This window comes from Lagenorhynchus albirostris, chromosome 3 (genome assembly GCF_949774975.1).
Source record: "Lagenorhynchus albirostris chromosome 3, mLagAlb1.1, whole genome shotgun sequence".
NCBI classification, from domain to species: Eukaryota; Metazoa; Chordata; class Mammalia; order Artiodactyla; family Delphinidae; genus Lagenorhynchus; species Lagenorhynchus albirostris.
Genome location: NC_083097.1, coordinates 61,192,982 through 61,208,659, shown reverse-complemented (window position 1 = coordinate 61,208,659; position 15,678 = coordinate 61,192,982). Strand labels below are relative to the sequence as shown.

The 15,678-nt window shown below is 36.5% G+C and overlaps 1 protein-coding gene and 1 non-coding gene across 2 annotated transcripts in view; both read left to right on the top strand.

Moving 5' to 3' along the window:
* The window catches only part of TBCA (tubulin folding cofactor A), a 102,390-nt gene that overhangs the window by 21,906 nt on the left and 64,806 nt on the right, over nucleotides 1-15,678 (top strand). The gene's annotated exons all lie outside the window — the stretch shown is intronic.
* On the top strand, nucleotides 7,953-8,059 carry LOC132518986 (U6 spliceosomal RNA). The gene has a single exon (XR_009540091.1). It is a non-coding gene; the product is annotated as a U6 spliceosomal RNA (small nuclear RNA).

Genomic DNA, 15,678 nt, shown 5'->3' with positions numbered 1-15,678 from the left:
TTTTTTAATTAATTAATTAATTAATTTTTGGCCGCGTTGGGTCTTTGTTGCTGCGTGCTGGCTTTCTCTAATTGTGGCGAGTGGGGGCTACTCTTCGTTGCAGTGCACAGCTTCTGATTGCCATGGCTTCTTTTGTTGTGGAGTACAGGCTCTAGGGGGCGGGGGCTTCAGTAGTTGTGGCTCGCGGGCTCTAGAGCGCAGGCTCAGTAGTTGTGGCGCATGGGCTTAGTTGGAATCTTCCCGGACCAGGGCTCGAACCCGTGTCCCCTGCATTGGCAGGTGGATTCTCAACCACTGCGCCACCTCTTGGCATCCGTTCTGTTTTTTTCCCTCGCTAGAAGCATAGTAATCCATAGTATACATAATATCCTGTAGAAAGTACTGCATGCACATACTTAATAGTGTTAAATAACCTTTTGTGGGATGGTTTATGAAGCTTAACACCAAGTATGTATAGCATTTTTCCCATGGAAAACATGCCTACTGAGATCCTAAAAACTTGACTATAATTAACATCTTTGCAGTGTAACTGAGTCCCTAATTGGAGAATGCTTGAATTATATTGTGACAGCTTGGTTTCGTGTTTACTTTAAATTTTTTCTGTCTCTTGCTTTCAGGTAATATTGTCAGCCATTAATGTAACTCTTTGTGTTCCTGCTTCTAGTAACTTGTACTTATGTCTGTCACTGTTCTTTTTGCTACTGCTAATCTATTTTAGGGGAACCTAGACTGTTTTTACTTCTGAATAGTGATGTGAAAATTGAGATTGTCAGAAGTCTGCTCTCTTATTATTGCTTTACTTGGACTATACTCTCTTTCTCTGGCCACCATAATATTATACATAACTCTCCTCTAGGAAGTAAGCTCCATGAAGGCAGGGATATATCCCCCAGAGGCCTGGTATAAAAAAGGACTATTGGTAAATATTACTAAATGAATGAATTTACTCTCTGTGACATTTTAAGTTCCTTGAGAACAGAAACAGTATCGTATCCTTCATCTCTCTTTAATATATTTAAACAGTCTTTTGAACTATTTTCAGTATAGACATGGCACAAAATTCCAGAGTTACCAAAAGATAGATACACAGTAAAACATGAGTCTGCCACCCCTATCCACTAGCCACCCAGTTTTTCCCTCTCAAAGTCAACATCATTACTCATTTGTGTGTGTGTGTATCCTTCTAGAGATATTCTGTACATGCACAAGTATTTACATTTATGTCTTTAAAAACAAAAAACAGATGAGAGTTGTTGGGCTGCACCCTGCAGGCCTGCAAGGCCTGTATTTGCCCAGTTTCAAGACTGAAGAAAGAGCCTGGAGTCAGCAACAGAGACATCAGTGGTTTAATGGATAGAGGGAATCTTACGTGTCTGAAGCAGGGTCCTGGAATGACACCCCACTGTGTGTCACAGATGGCGGGCAGGACATGGTGGCGGTCTTCACCAGAGGTGGGGTAGGGGGTGATTGCCAGTTACAGGGGGAATTGATGTCAGGTTGGCTTATCATTTACCAGGGAAACTAGCAGAGGTGCGTGCCCCTCACTGCCCCTTTGATAAGAACAATCACTAGCTGGGCCCTGGGGCAAGTATACGGGAAGGTCAGTCCAGTGAGTAGGGTGTAGGTGAAGCAGGCACTGGTCAAGCAGGGGTTGTACAGAGAACAAGAGAACAGCCACCTTGAGTGGCGTGACCATACAGTAATATACTCTGTAGACACTGTTTTTGCACATTGCATTTTTTGTTCTTTCATATTAGGATATATAGAGCAGCCTCAATTTCTTTTAGAGTATTCTTTATGGACATAACATATTTTTTAAAACCCAGTTTTCTATTGATGAACCTCTATATTGTTCCAGTATTTTATTCTGAAAGATACCTCAGTGAGTTTTCCTGTATGTGTTTTGTTTTGCAAATGTGCAGGTATATCTGTAGAATAAATTCCTACAAGTGGAACTGTTGGTGTAGGGGAGGAGAAACTTTTTTCTCTACCCTCCTAAATACTCTGGTTGGGACCCTGTAAATTAGACAAAAGACAGATTAACAAGAAAGAAACTACACAAGTTTATTAACACAAAAACAGGACTATTCAGTAATAACTCGAAAGGATGGTTAGCACTTGGCCTTATATAGCATCTTAACAAAAGAACAATAGATTTGTAGAGAAGGGATAATACAAAGGAAAAGGACTTTGAGTTTCTGGCAGATTGTGAGAACGTAAATATTTGGGGGGTAACTATTGTATGGTAAGGGCTAATAAGTAGGTTTGCTATGTAGATTCCTCTGGTGCCTCTCTGGGCTGTTAAAGAGTCTAGAGTGATTAATCTGGTGGTTAACTTCTGTCTTGTGGTAGAGAGGGGAGGGAAGGCATTGTTAGAAATTTAGGTCCAGCTTTTAGGTAAGTTGGGGAGGGCAGATGACTTTTTTGTATCTGCTTTTTCTCTGTTGCCTTCAGCCCAAAATTATCCATATGATAAAGTGACCTATCTTGGGGTGGCTTTCTGCTAGCATTCACTGGCTCAAGTGGCTTATGTGTTTTAAATTTTGAGAGATACTGGCAAGTTGCCCTCCAAAGAGTTTTATCTATTTATAATTCCACTAATGATTTAATACAGTGTTTTGTCAACATGCAGTTTAACATCTTTTTGGTTTGGAAAGAATTAAGCTGTGTTGGGAAGGAAAAATTTTACTCTACCCTTTAAAGGTTCTTTCAGCTGGTCTAATAACTAAATTGACATGAGACAGATTAACAAGAGAAAGTCAAACTTAACTTTGTACATACAGGAACCCCACATACCTGAGAGTGTCAAAGACAGAAGGGTAAAATGAGGTGCACATGGCATCCTGGGCTAAGGAATGGAAAGGGGCCTGGGACTTCAAAGGAGAGGAGGGCAATTTACAGGACAATAAGAAGAGCAGATGTTTGGTAATTAGATGTTTGCCCTGCCATACAGATGGGTCACTCAGATAAAATTTATTTCTGCTAATAATTCTGATTCTGAGAAAGACCCCCAATTTAAATTCTTCTTTGTAGTTAAGGGAGGGGCAGAAGTTTCTCTTGAGTCTTCAGGGTCTTGATTGGCTTTTAGCTCAAAACAATCCACATGCCAAGGTGGCACATTTTAGGGAGGCTCATTTGGAACCCCTTCCGTCCCACCTTTGCAACTTCCCCAAGAAGTTTCACAGTCCAGAAGTTGAGTTTGGTAGTTTACTTTATCTCACTGAATCAGTGTCTTAGTCCTGCGAGTAAGTCAGTTCAGTTAAACAGTTATGTCTCATTTCAGGAGGCAGTGATGCAGGTGGGTTTCCCAAGGTAGGCCTACGGTGCAAGCAGTCAGGTGTTTAACAAGAGGCATTTTTATGGAAATAAAAGAAAAATAGTAGTTAATTGGGGGCAGACTGTAATCCCAATTTCTGAATTCTGAAGGCAGGCAGCTGAGAATTTCTAGATGTCTGTCTCTAAGCATCTTCAGATGGAGTGAGGGCAGGTAGTGACAATCTCATAGATTTTCCTGGTTTGCAGTTTGTATGTCTTTGGTGATTGTTTTGAATGGCCATACAGCAGTAGGCACAAAGATTGTCCATACATGAGCTGTTGTGATTTCTCTGAAGTTTGTATCAAGTTGTCTAACTTTAGCTTGTATGGCTTTGGAAAAATGGCAGTTTTAGTTCTCAATGACTCCAAATCAGAAGGGTGGGAGAAAAATTGTAAACATTAGTTTGGAGAGTTGTAGCCAAATATTGGAGGAAATTAAAAGAATTCAGGACTCAGTCCAGTTTACAATAGTAGGGGACTTCAACACCCCACTTACACTAATGGATAGACCATACAGACAGAAAATTAATAAGGAAACACAAGCCTTAAATGACATTAATGACATTAGAACAGATAGACTTAATTGATGTTTATAGGACATTCCATCTGAAAGCAGCAGAACACACTTTCTTCTCAAGTGCACACGGAACATTCTCCAGGATAGATCACATCTTGGGTCACAAGTCAAGCCTTGATAAATTTAAGAAACTTCAAATCATATCAAGCATCTTTTCTGACCACAACACTATGAGATAAGAATAATTACAGAAAAAAAAACTGTAAAATATACAAACATATGGAGGCTAAACTATATGTTACTAAAGAATCAGTGGATCACTGGAAAAATCAAAAAGGAAATCAAAAAATACCTAGAGACAAATGACAACGAAAACATGACAATCCAAAGCCTATGGGACATAGCAAAAGCAGTTCTAAGAGAGAAGTTTATAGTAATACAATCTTACCTCAAGACACAAGAAAAATCTCAAACAACCTATCCTTACACCTAAAGCAACTAGAGAAGGAAGAACAAACAAAACCCAAAGTTAGTAGAAGGAAAGAAGTCATAAAGATCAGAGCAGAAATAAATGAACTAGAGACAAAGAAAACAACAGCAAAGATCAACGAAACTAAAAGCTGGTTCTTTGAGAAGATAAATCAATAAACCTTTAGACAGACTTACCAAGAAAAAAAGGGAGAGGATTCAAATCAACAATTTTAGAAATGAAAAAGGGAAGTTACAACTGACACCACACAAATATAAAGGATCATAAGAGATTACTACAGGCAACTATATGCCAATAAAATGGACAACCTAGAAGAAATGGACAAATTCTTAAAAAGACACAACCTTCCAAGACTGAACCAGGAAGAAATAGAAAATATGAACAGACCAATCACAAGTACTGAAATTGAAACTGTGATTAAAAATCTTCCAAGAAACAAAAAGTCCAGGACCAGATGGCTTCACAGACGAATTCTATCAAACATTTAAAGAAGAGCTAACACCTACCCTTCTGAAACTCTTCCAAAAGATTGCTGAGGACCTCCCAAGTTCATTCAATGAGGCCACCATCACCCTGATACCAAAACCAGACAAAGATATCACAAAAAAAGAAAACTACAGGCCAGTATCCCTGATGAACATAGATGCAAAAATCCTCAACAAAATACTAGCAAACAGAATCCAACAATACATTAAAAGGGTCATACACCAAGATCAAGTGGGATTTATCTCAGGGATGCAAGGATTCTTCAATATACACAAATCAATCAATGTGATACACCACATTAACAAACTGAAGAATAGAAACCGTATGATCATTGCAATAGATGCAGAAAAAGCTTTTGACAAAGTTATGATAAAAGAAAAAAAAACCCTCCAGAAAGTGGGCTTAAAGGGAACCTTCCTCAACATAATAAAGACCGTATATGACAAACCTATAGCTAACATCATACTCAATGGTGAAAAGCTGAAAGCATTTCCTCTAAGATCAGGAACAAGACAAGGGTGTCCATTCTCGCCACTTTTATTCAACAGTTTTGGAAGTCCTAGCCACGACTATCAGAGAAGAAAAAGAAATAAAAGGAATTCAAATTGGAAAAGAAGTAAAACTCTCACTGTTTGCAGATGACATGATACTATACATAGAAAATCATAAAGATGCTATTGGAAGACTATTAGAGCTCATCAACGAATTTGGTAAAGTTGCAGGATACAAAATTAATACACAGAAATCTCTTGTATTCCTATACACTAACAATGAAAGATCAGAAAGAGAGATTAAGGAAACAATCCCATTCACCATTTCATCACAAAGAATAAAATACCTAGAAATAAACCTACCTAAGGAGGCAAAAGACCTGTACTCAGAAAACTATAAGATACTGGTGAAATAAAAGATGACACAAACAGATGGAGAGATATACCATGTTTTGGGATTGGAAGAATGAATATTGTGAAAATGACTGTACTATCCAAAGCAATCTACAGATTCAGTGCAATCCCTATCAGACTACCAATGGCAGTTTTCACAGATTTAGAACAAAAAATTTTCCAATTTGTATGGAAACACAAAAGACCATAATAGCCAAAGCAATCCTGAGAAAGAAAAATGGAGCTGGAGGTATCAGGCTCCCTGACTTCAGACTATACTACAAAGCTACAGTCATCAAAACAGTATGGTACTGGCACAAAAATAGAAATATAGATCAGTGGAACAGGATAGAAAGTCCAGAGATAACCCCATGCACTTACAGTCACATAATCTATGACAAAAGAAGCAAGAATATACAATGGAGAAAAGACAGTCTCTTCAGTAAGTAGTGCTGGGAAAACTGGACAGCTACATGTAAAAGAATGAAATTGAACACACCCTAACACCATACACAAAAATAAACTCAGAATGGATTAAAGACCTAAATGTAAGGCTGGATACTGTAAAACTTTTAGAGGAAAACATAGGGAGGACACTCTCTGACATAAATCACAGCAAGATTTTTTTTTGATCCACCTCCTAGAATAATGAAAATAAAAACAAAAATAGACAAATGGAACCTAATTAAACTTAAAAGCGTTTGCACAGCAAAGGAAACCATAAACAAAACAAAAAGGCAACCCTCAGAATGGGAGAAAATATTTGCTAACGAAGCAACCAGCAAGGGATTAATCTTCAAAATATACAAACAGCTCATGCAGCTCAATATCAAAAAAACAAATAACCCAATCAAAAAAGGGCAGAAGATCTAAATAGACATTTCTCCAGAGAAGACACACAGATGGCCAAAAAGCACATGAAAAGATGCTCAACAGGGGCTTCCCTGGTGGCGCAGTGGTTGAGAATCTGCCTGCTAATGCAGGGGACACGGGTTCGAGCCCTGGTCTGGGAGGATCCCACATGCCGCGGAGCAACTAGGCCCATGAGCCACAACTACTGAGCCTGCAGGTCTGGAGCCTGTGCTCCGCAACAAGAGAGGCCGCAATAGTGAGAGGCCTGCGCACCGCTATGAAGAGTGGCCCCCGCTTGCCACAACTAGAGAAAGCCCTCGCACAGAAACGAAGACCCAACACAGCAAAAATAAATAAATTAATAAACACCTACTCCCAACATCTAAAAAAAAAAAAAGTAAGATTGATTAAAAAAAAGGCTGCTCAACATCACTAATTATTAGAGAAATGCAGATCAAAACTATAATGAGGTATCACCTCACACCAGTCAGAATGGCCATCATCAAAAAATCTACAAACAATAACTGCTGAAGAGGGTGTGGAGAAAAGGGAACCCAACTACACCGTTGGTGGGAATGCAAATTGGTACAGCCACTATGGAGAACAGTATGGACGTTCCTTAAAAAACTGAAAATAGAGCTACCATATAACCCAGCAATCCCACTTCTGGACATATATCTGGAGAAAACCATAATTTGAAAAGATACATGCACCTATAGGTACTCAGCCATAAAAAAGAACAAAATAATGCCATTTGCAACAACATGGATGGACCTAGAGATTATCATATTGAGTGAAATAACACAGACACAGAAAGACAAATATATCACTTATATGTGGAATCTAAAAAAAGGCTACAGGTGAACTTATCTACAAAACCAAAATAGAGTTACAGTTGTAGAAAATAAACTTATGGTTACTGGAGGCTAATGGGGGGGGGAGGGATAAATTGGAAGATTGGGATTGACATATACACACTACTATATATGAAATAGATAACTAATAAGGACCTTCTGTATAGCACAGGGAACTCTACTCAATACTCTGTAATGGTGTATGGGGCAGAGAATCTAAAAGAGTGTATATATGTATATGTATAACAGATTCACTTTTCTGTACACCTGAAACTAGCACAACATTGTAAATCAGTTATACCCCAATTAAGAAAAAAAACAAAAACAGTATAGAATCTAATATTCACAAAGGTGTATTAATGAAACATAATTTTTTCTCTAAAATTACCTCCATTTTAACTAAAGGTAGCCAAAGTAAGAGTACCTTGTTTGCAAAATAAGTCTAAATTCAATAAACTTGTTCTGGTTATTTACATAAGTGTAGCAATAATAGCAATTGATCATATAGGCTCTTTTAAATCTGCTTTCCTAGAACTTTTTCAAAAGGAGTCTCAGTGCTTGCTTCATCAGCACATATACTGAAATTGAGATGATACAGAGAAGATTAGCATGGCCCCTGTGCAAGGATGACACGCAAATTCATGAAGTGTTCCATATTTTTTGTATGCATGTGGCTGATTCACTTTGTTGTACAACAGAAACTAACACAGCATTGTGAAGCAATTACCCTCCAATAAAGATGTATTTAAAAAAAAAAAGAATAGGTTATTACAAGAAAAAAAAAGGAGTCTCAGAAGGAATTTTAAAATATTACTTCTCAAGCCCAGGAAGCCAAGCCAAGAGCTTGTCATAAGACTCTCATGTAATACCTGTAGACTTGGGTGAATTCCTCCCTTCTTGAGGCCCCCCAAAATCCCAAGGTACCTGTACCTGCCAGGAAGTGACCTTCCTGACTCGTCTGGTAAGGCTGCTGTGAACCCTGTAAGCAAGTTACCAAGCTGTTTTTCCAGGGGGCTTTATTGTCTCTATAAAGTCAGTCTTAGTTCCTTAAAGCTGTTTGGTCATACCTGAGTCTATGGACATTCTCAAACATGACATTCCAGCCAAAGCCTTGGCAATACAACCAATGTTTCCAGTTGTATCCTGTTATAAGTAGAGCCTTTTGAATTTATGCAATTCCTTTTGAATTTATGCAAGTAACTATACTGCCATGTAAATAAGAATATTCACTACGAGTTTCCAAATTCTGGAAGGATCGGATAGGGAGAAAGAAATAAATGATTCAGTTCTGCTTCCAAAGGTATAATTTACCAAATTGCTGAAAGTCATAGTGAGCTTAAGAGGAAAGGTTTCCTTATATCTGAAAAACAAAACATTAGAGAACCATCATGAGAAGTCATAAAAATTATCATCCTTATTAGCTCATGTAGTCTCTTGTAATTAATTGTTGTTGATCTTCATCTTAGGTTAGCAGCTTTATGAATCAGTTTTCTATTAAAGTTTTAGTAATTTTTACCCAGTTCCATGTTATATAGATCCTAAACTTATCAAAAACCTGCATTCTAGAGTATTTCTCAGGTCTTTTCTGTGAATCTCCTTGAAGATGAAACATTTTTACAGGAACATTTTTATAGGAACATTTTTGTAAAGCATCAGAGTACAACAGTAACTGTAAATAACAAATGATTTAAATATACGTTATTACAGATTTGATGAGAGTTCATTATAATGGAATTGACCAGGAAGTTTGGTTATTTCTGTGACATTCAACATTTTAGGATAGTAACTAGAATTATGGCTGATAACATAATACCAAGACACATCAGACTTGTAAGAATTTCTTATTATTTCAGGAGCAATTATGTTAATAACATAGATCTACACAAATGTAATGTAAGAAGATTTTAGCATCACTTATTTGACGATGCTTACCACGTAATTTAACATACCAAATAAGCCTAGTTAATGTAGCATCTCTCTTTTTATAAGAAGAGCAAATCCTTTGAGATGTTTTAGGGGCCCTCTGAAAAATCCCAAATTTAGCGAGAGGTCAGAAGGACTTTAGTATTTGGTTTTGGGAAGTTTGTCAAGAATATTAAAAGGTTTGGACACTTGACTAAATAGGATTACAGATCATTATGAAACAATACTTAATTATCTATTTGACCAAAGTGATAATACAAGATTACAAAGGCAAATACAAAAGGTTACACAGTTGAAAGCAAAATTTAGCTCTTTTAGTATTGAGGACTCAGTTTTCCTAAAGTAATCAAAGACCTGATCAAGACAAAATTAAAATACACAAAATCTTGGCTTTCTAGGCAGATTACTTAAAAGATAAAAAATCTTTCATAATCTCTTATCAGGAGATGACCAATAGTCCAACAGAACTTTGTCCTTTTAACAGATGAAAAAAATTAAGTTCCAGTTTTAAGTAAGGACACTGTTGATTTTTAAGCTTAATTTCATAACTCTTATAATAAAATTCATTATTTTAGCCTTCTTGACCACACAAGTTAAAACTCCCTCCCTCTCTCTCTCTCTCTCTCTCTCTCTCTCTCTAAGCAAAACCACATCTGCATATCTCATATTCTCCTTGGGCAAAAACATATCCTAGTTTTCTTGCATACAGAGTTGTTTCTCCTATTATTTCCTGTATATTGTATGTATAGGCTTAATTACATACATTAACTAGAATTTTTAATCCTTAGAAACCTTAATTTCTAGTGAGAAATAAGAATTAAGCAATTATGAACTATTAAACTGGCATTAGATTGTCAAATTTATGAATACATTTCATAATTTCTAGAAACATGTACGCTTTTAAATATTACAGTCTTTCATTGTGGCAGAAGACATGTTTGCTTCTCATACCCATTTTTTTCCTTTAGTTTCTCTGTAATAGAAATCCAAAAGTAGATAAACCTATGTTTAATAATTAATTTTTCTGTGTTTTATCTTATTTAGAAATGACCTAGATATTCAATGAATTTAACTTAACCATTATTTAACTTAATTTAGCAAAACTTTAAGGGTGTAAGTTACCAAGGAGATTTGGGAAACTCTTTAATCATAAAAGAAAGTTCTTTATTACTTTTTCATTACTAAAAAGTTCACCTAAATCTCTTACCTCATTTATATTTATTTAATTCATGTGTTCTTAACAGTCATGTTCAGGTTACCTACAAAAACTTTATCAGACCTTAGGCAATGTCAGTCATCATCCTGAGTTTTTTTTTTTGGCTGACAAATTTTGTAACAGATATCATGAACTTATTTGACTTTAAACCTAGGAAGAATGAAAGTATTATACTTAATGTTGATACCTCTAAAAGACATGCTTGTATTAATAAACCAACGAACTTAAACTAGCTCTTATTTACCAAAAATGATCATAGATCACAGGAACTTGAAAAAACATTTGAGTTAGTTTCTGATGTGTTTCTGAGATTTAAAAATACTTAATTTATAAAAGTTTGATTTTATGCCAATTACATAGTGCTCTTTTATAAGTGAATTTTGGCAATACCATTCAGAGGTTAAAAAAAAAAGTACCTTGTCTGTAACATACATAGATAGACATACAATAAACATACAGATAGAAACGTAGATCTTATGAAAAAATTTTTTTGCCATGAATCAGGTATGACTACAAAACTCACTAGTCATAAATAACAGTTGGAATAAGTTAAGTTTATCTGCTCAGATGGCTAAAGCTTTTTTAGAAACAAATATCTGTGAGAAGGCACCTAAGATTTGTATTTGTCCTTGAACTAGATTTTGGGCAAGGGTGTTTCTATAGCACTGTGTATTTTTTAAAAGCCTCTGTTTCTGTTCTTTCCCTTCATTCTGAGGTATTGGGGATGGTCTGGATAAGAGTTCTCAGAGAGGTTACAAGCCGTTTTTAGTTAATAGGGGAGGTTTGGCGATGGGTGGAACTTGAATGGGCCTCTAGAGCAGCATTTCCAGTTTTGCAATGATTTGTCCTCAAAAGATTTGGGTTGTAACTTAAATGACGTCATAGGTTGATCCGCCCATCCACCTACATTATTCTCAATTTGCTTGTTTCTCTCTGGGTACATAGTTTTATTTTCACATAGGGGAGAAGGCATAAAAAATTTTCTATCAGGCTCTGAATATCAGCTATGGGCACAAGTTCAGTCAGACCAGTTGCCCCCCATCTTATTTTCTGCCCATGTTATTATCCACTAATCTCAGAAAGTAATCCATTTACAGAAACTTTTGAGGATCCTCTCTACTTTAAGACATTCTTTTGAACTATGGTCCTTAGTTTGGCCTTTGGCTAAGGAATGAAAGATATCTAAAGAGGATCACCTGTAGCCTCAAGTGGTCTTACTTTAAAAGGTAACTGTTTAATAGTCTCTTCAGAGTGGAAAGGCAATTCAGATAGAGAATTAGTGAAACATGAGTACTCAGGAAAAGAAGGATAGAGGGGAACCCTAGGAGTAACGTTAGTCTCAGTGTCCTCCTGTTTTAGGTAGCTCCCATGTCTTCATTTTTTCATAAACCTTTTATAACAGATCTTTCAGTGAAGCTATTTTGGGATTTTGAAGTCTTTTTGAGGCTCCTGCATACCAATTAAATAGGTATCCCCTTCTATTTGATTTGGAAGCCCTTGCTTTTAAGTGCACTTTTTATTTTTCATTGAACTATAGTTGATTTACAATGTTGTATTAGTTTCAGGTGTACAGCAAAGTGTTTCATTTATATGTATATGTGTGTGTATATATATATGTATACACACACATACACACACATATTCTTTTTCAGATTCTTTTCTATTATAGGTTATTACAAGATATTGAATATAGTTCCCTGTGCTATACAGTAAATCACTGTTGTTCATCTATATTATATATAGTGGTGTCTATCTGTTAATCCCATACTCCTAGTTTATCCCCCTCCCCTTTCCCCTTTGGTAACCGTAAGTTTGTTTCTATGTCTGTGAGTCTGTTTCTGTTTTGTAAATAAGTTCATTTGTATTACTTTTTAGATTCCACATATAAGTGATATCATATAATGTTTGTCTTTCTCTGTCTGACTTATTTCACTTAGTATGATAATCTTTAGATCCATCCATGTTGCTACATGTCAGTTGCATCATTTGCAAATATTTTCTCCCAATCTGTAGGTTAAGTGCACTTTTTGAATTATCTTATCCAGTTGGATGATCCAATTCCTCATAATAGCCATTGTAATTCTAGGTTGTAATTCCCCTGAGTGCTCGCAGCAGTTTGGTAGGACCCTAGCCGCAAATGGAGTTCAACCCACATTTCTGTCCAGCCATATTTTGGAGTCCTCAGCCTGATGGTTACCAGGCCAAGTTCTCAGAACAGAAAACAAGCTTGGTAAGATGTTGGCCTTTTGAAAAAGATGTCTACAGCTTCCAGAACTGCAGTTCTTAGACATGAAATAGCAGGTGTGCCAGAAAATGGTGCATTTAACTCTTTGGATTCTTAGAAGGGGGAATTTATGTTGGATGTGGAGTTTAATTTCTATTCTTTTGTTAAGGGAGTCCCTAAGGCTAGCTGTTATACTTCTTCCACTTAACTTTGTCTTTCAGTATGCAGTTGTTTAGGATAAGAGATCTCTCTCTGAAAGAAAAAAAGTTTTGTCTTCAAATATAGTCAATTTAATCTCAATAGTGACTCAAACCAATAAGTCTTCTTATTATGGCATAACCAGGGATGAGAGAGGTGTCCCATAAGAGAGTGCAAAAAGATGCAGCCCTTATAAGATTCAGAAAGTTCACTTCCAAAGATAGTCTAAAAAGTAAAGTCCTTTCATTGAAAGCCATGAAGGTTGAGATGGCAAAGGCCCCTTATGGACTGGGACAAACTCCTTTGAGAACTGGCACAGGCAGTACAAAGAGATTTTCCAAACCCTAGTCTATTCAACTGGCCACCAGGTGCACCCTGGTAAGTGCACCTCCTGGATGGCAGAGACCAGAGAGAATATTTTCACTAGTCACAAAGCCAAGCTCTTAAGACATAGAACAAGAAAACAGTGACCATTTCTGGGAGGAAAAGGATCAACAAAACCCATGAGTACTCATACCAAATAACCAAGAGTTGCTAAACCGAAGGAACTAGTTCCATAAGTATTTTTTCCTGCTAATCTAAATTGAGAAAGGGAGAAAACGAGACTTTCACCACCATTCTTCCACCAGACTCTGCAGGTAGAGATCCGGGTGTCTGATGTGGTAAGAATTCTTACCTTTGTTGGCTCATGTCAGAGGTCCCAGAATCTTCCTACTTCAGCAGCTTGGGAATGAGTAGTGCCCAACCGGGTGGGATCTCCTGGCTGGCTCGCCAAAAGTGTTGGAAAGGAAAAATTTTCCTCTACTCTTCAAAGGTTTTTTAGACTGGTCTAATAATCAAATTGATGTGACACAGATTAATAGGAGAAAATAAAATAAAATTTTGTACATACAGGAAACTCACATACATGAGAGGTTCAAAGACAGGTAAAGTGAGGTACAGTTGTCACTCAGTATCTACAGGGGATTGGTTCTAGGACTTATTGCAGATGCCAAAATCCTTGAATGTTCATCTCAGTCGGCCCTCCATATCTGCAGATTTCTCATCTGTGGATTCTGCCAACTGAGAATCATAAACATAGTACATGATCCAAAATTGTTTGAATCTGTGGGTGTGGAACTGGCAGGTACAGGTATATTTATTGAAGAAAATCCATGTATAGGTGACTCGTGGTTCAAACCTGGGTTGCTCAAGGGTCAACTGTATATATGCTATCCTGAGCTAAGGAGGAGTGGAAAAGGGTCTGTGGCATCAAAGAGGGGAAGGACATTTCACAGGATAATAAGAACAGATGTTTGGTAATTAGATGTTTGCCCTGCCATACAGATGGGTCACTCAGATAAAATTTATTTCTGCTAATAATTCTGATTCTGGGAAAGACCCCCAATTTAAATTCTTCTTGGTAGTTAAGTGAGGGGCAAAAGTTTCTCTTGAGTCCACAGGATCTCTATTGCCTTTTAGCTCAAAATAATCCATATGCCAAGGTGACACATTTTGGGGAGGCTTGCTCTGAACCACTTCAACAGGATAAGTGAAAATGTCCAAGTATGTTTAGTTTTTATAGGAGAGTACTTTCCACATTGTTGAAAATAACAAGAACAGATGAGGCATACAGGTATGCTAAACAATTTACATTAATTTCACTTCTGACTATAGTCCTAAAAGGAGAAAATCTTTTTCTTTTGAAACACTAAATTGTAGAGCTGATGAAATACCCCTTAGAGATTCTCTATCTCCCAGTTTCCCAACACTACCCCCGCCGCAACAAAAACAGTCAAGAGAGGGAGATAATTTGCTCCAGATTATCCAGCTGATTACTGGTAGAGCTAGAACTAGGAAGCTTTCTAAAATTACTACACTACACTTGGTCATTGCACAAATGTGAATTCCTCAAAATGACTTTTCTGTTCTAAACTATTACAAAAAAAAATTTGTTAGATTTTATTCAAAGTTTGATCCTTGAAACTAGGTTTAGTAAACTTTGACAATAAGTTATTTTTCAGTTCTTTATTTGAATTTTAGTTTTTAAACAATACATTTATGATACCCAAAGAATAACTATTGGTTATGCTAGAACTAAGTTAGTTTAATAAACAGTCCAGTTTTACTTTCGGAACATTGCTTTCTTACTCAGTTCTGCATTAGTGTACTTACTTAGGAGAGCACATGACTTGCTTTGGTTTCTGAGAAGATTCATCTTGATATCTCCCCTTAAGAGAAATTTTGGAGAGTACTTTAATACTGTTGAAAATTATAAGATAATAACAGATTAGGTGTACAGATGTGCTGAACAATTTAAATTACTTTTGAACAGAGTCCTAAAAGGAGAAAACATTTTTCAAATACAAATCTTAAATTCAAAAAGCTAAAGGAAAATACATATCTAAACTTTATGTTTCAAATACTATTGCCAAAGAATCTATCTGGGCAAAGAGACTAAGAATAAGCAGAATAGACTTTAAAAGACCAATAGCACCTTGCTAGCACATTGCTAATAAGGACTAATAGGTACTTAAACTGATGAAAGTGATTCAGACAACAACGTATTAATCCCCTACTGTGCCCTGTTTTTAGCTGTTAATAGACATTAGCCTTTTAAAGAAAGACTAACACTATTATATTCATTTTCTAAGCTTTTGATACATCAGTGAACTGTAATAGCCACTTGCTATATTTGATCTTATAGCTCAGTGCATTTTCCAGAATACTTTTGAGAATG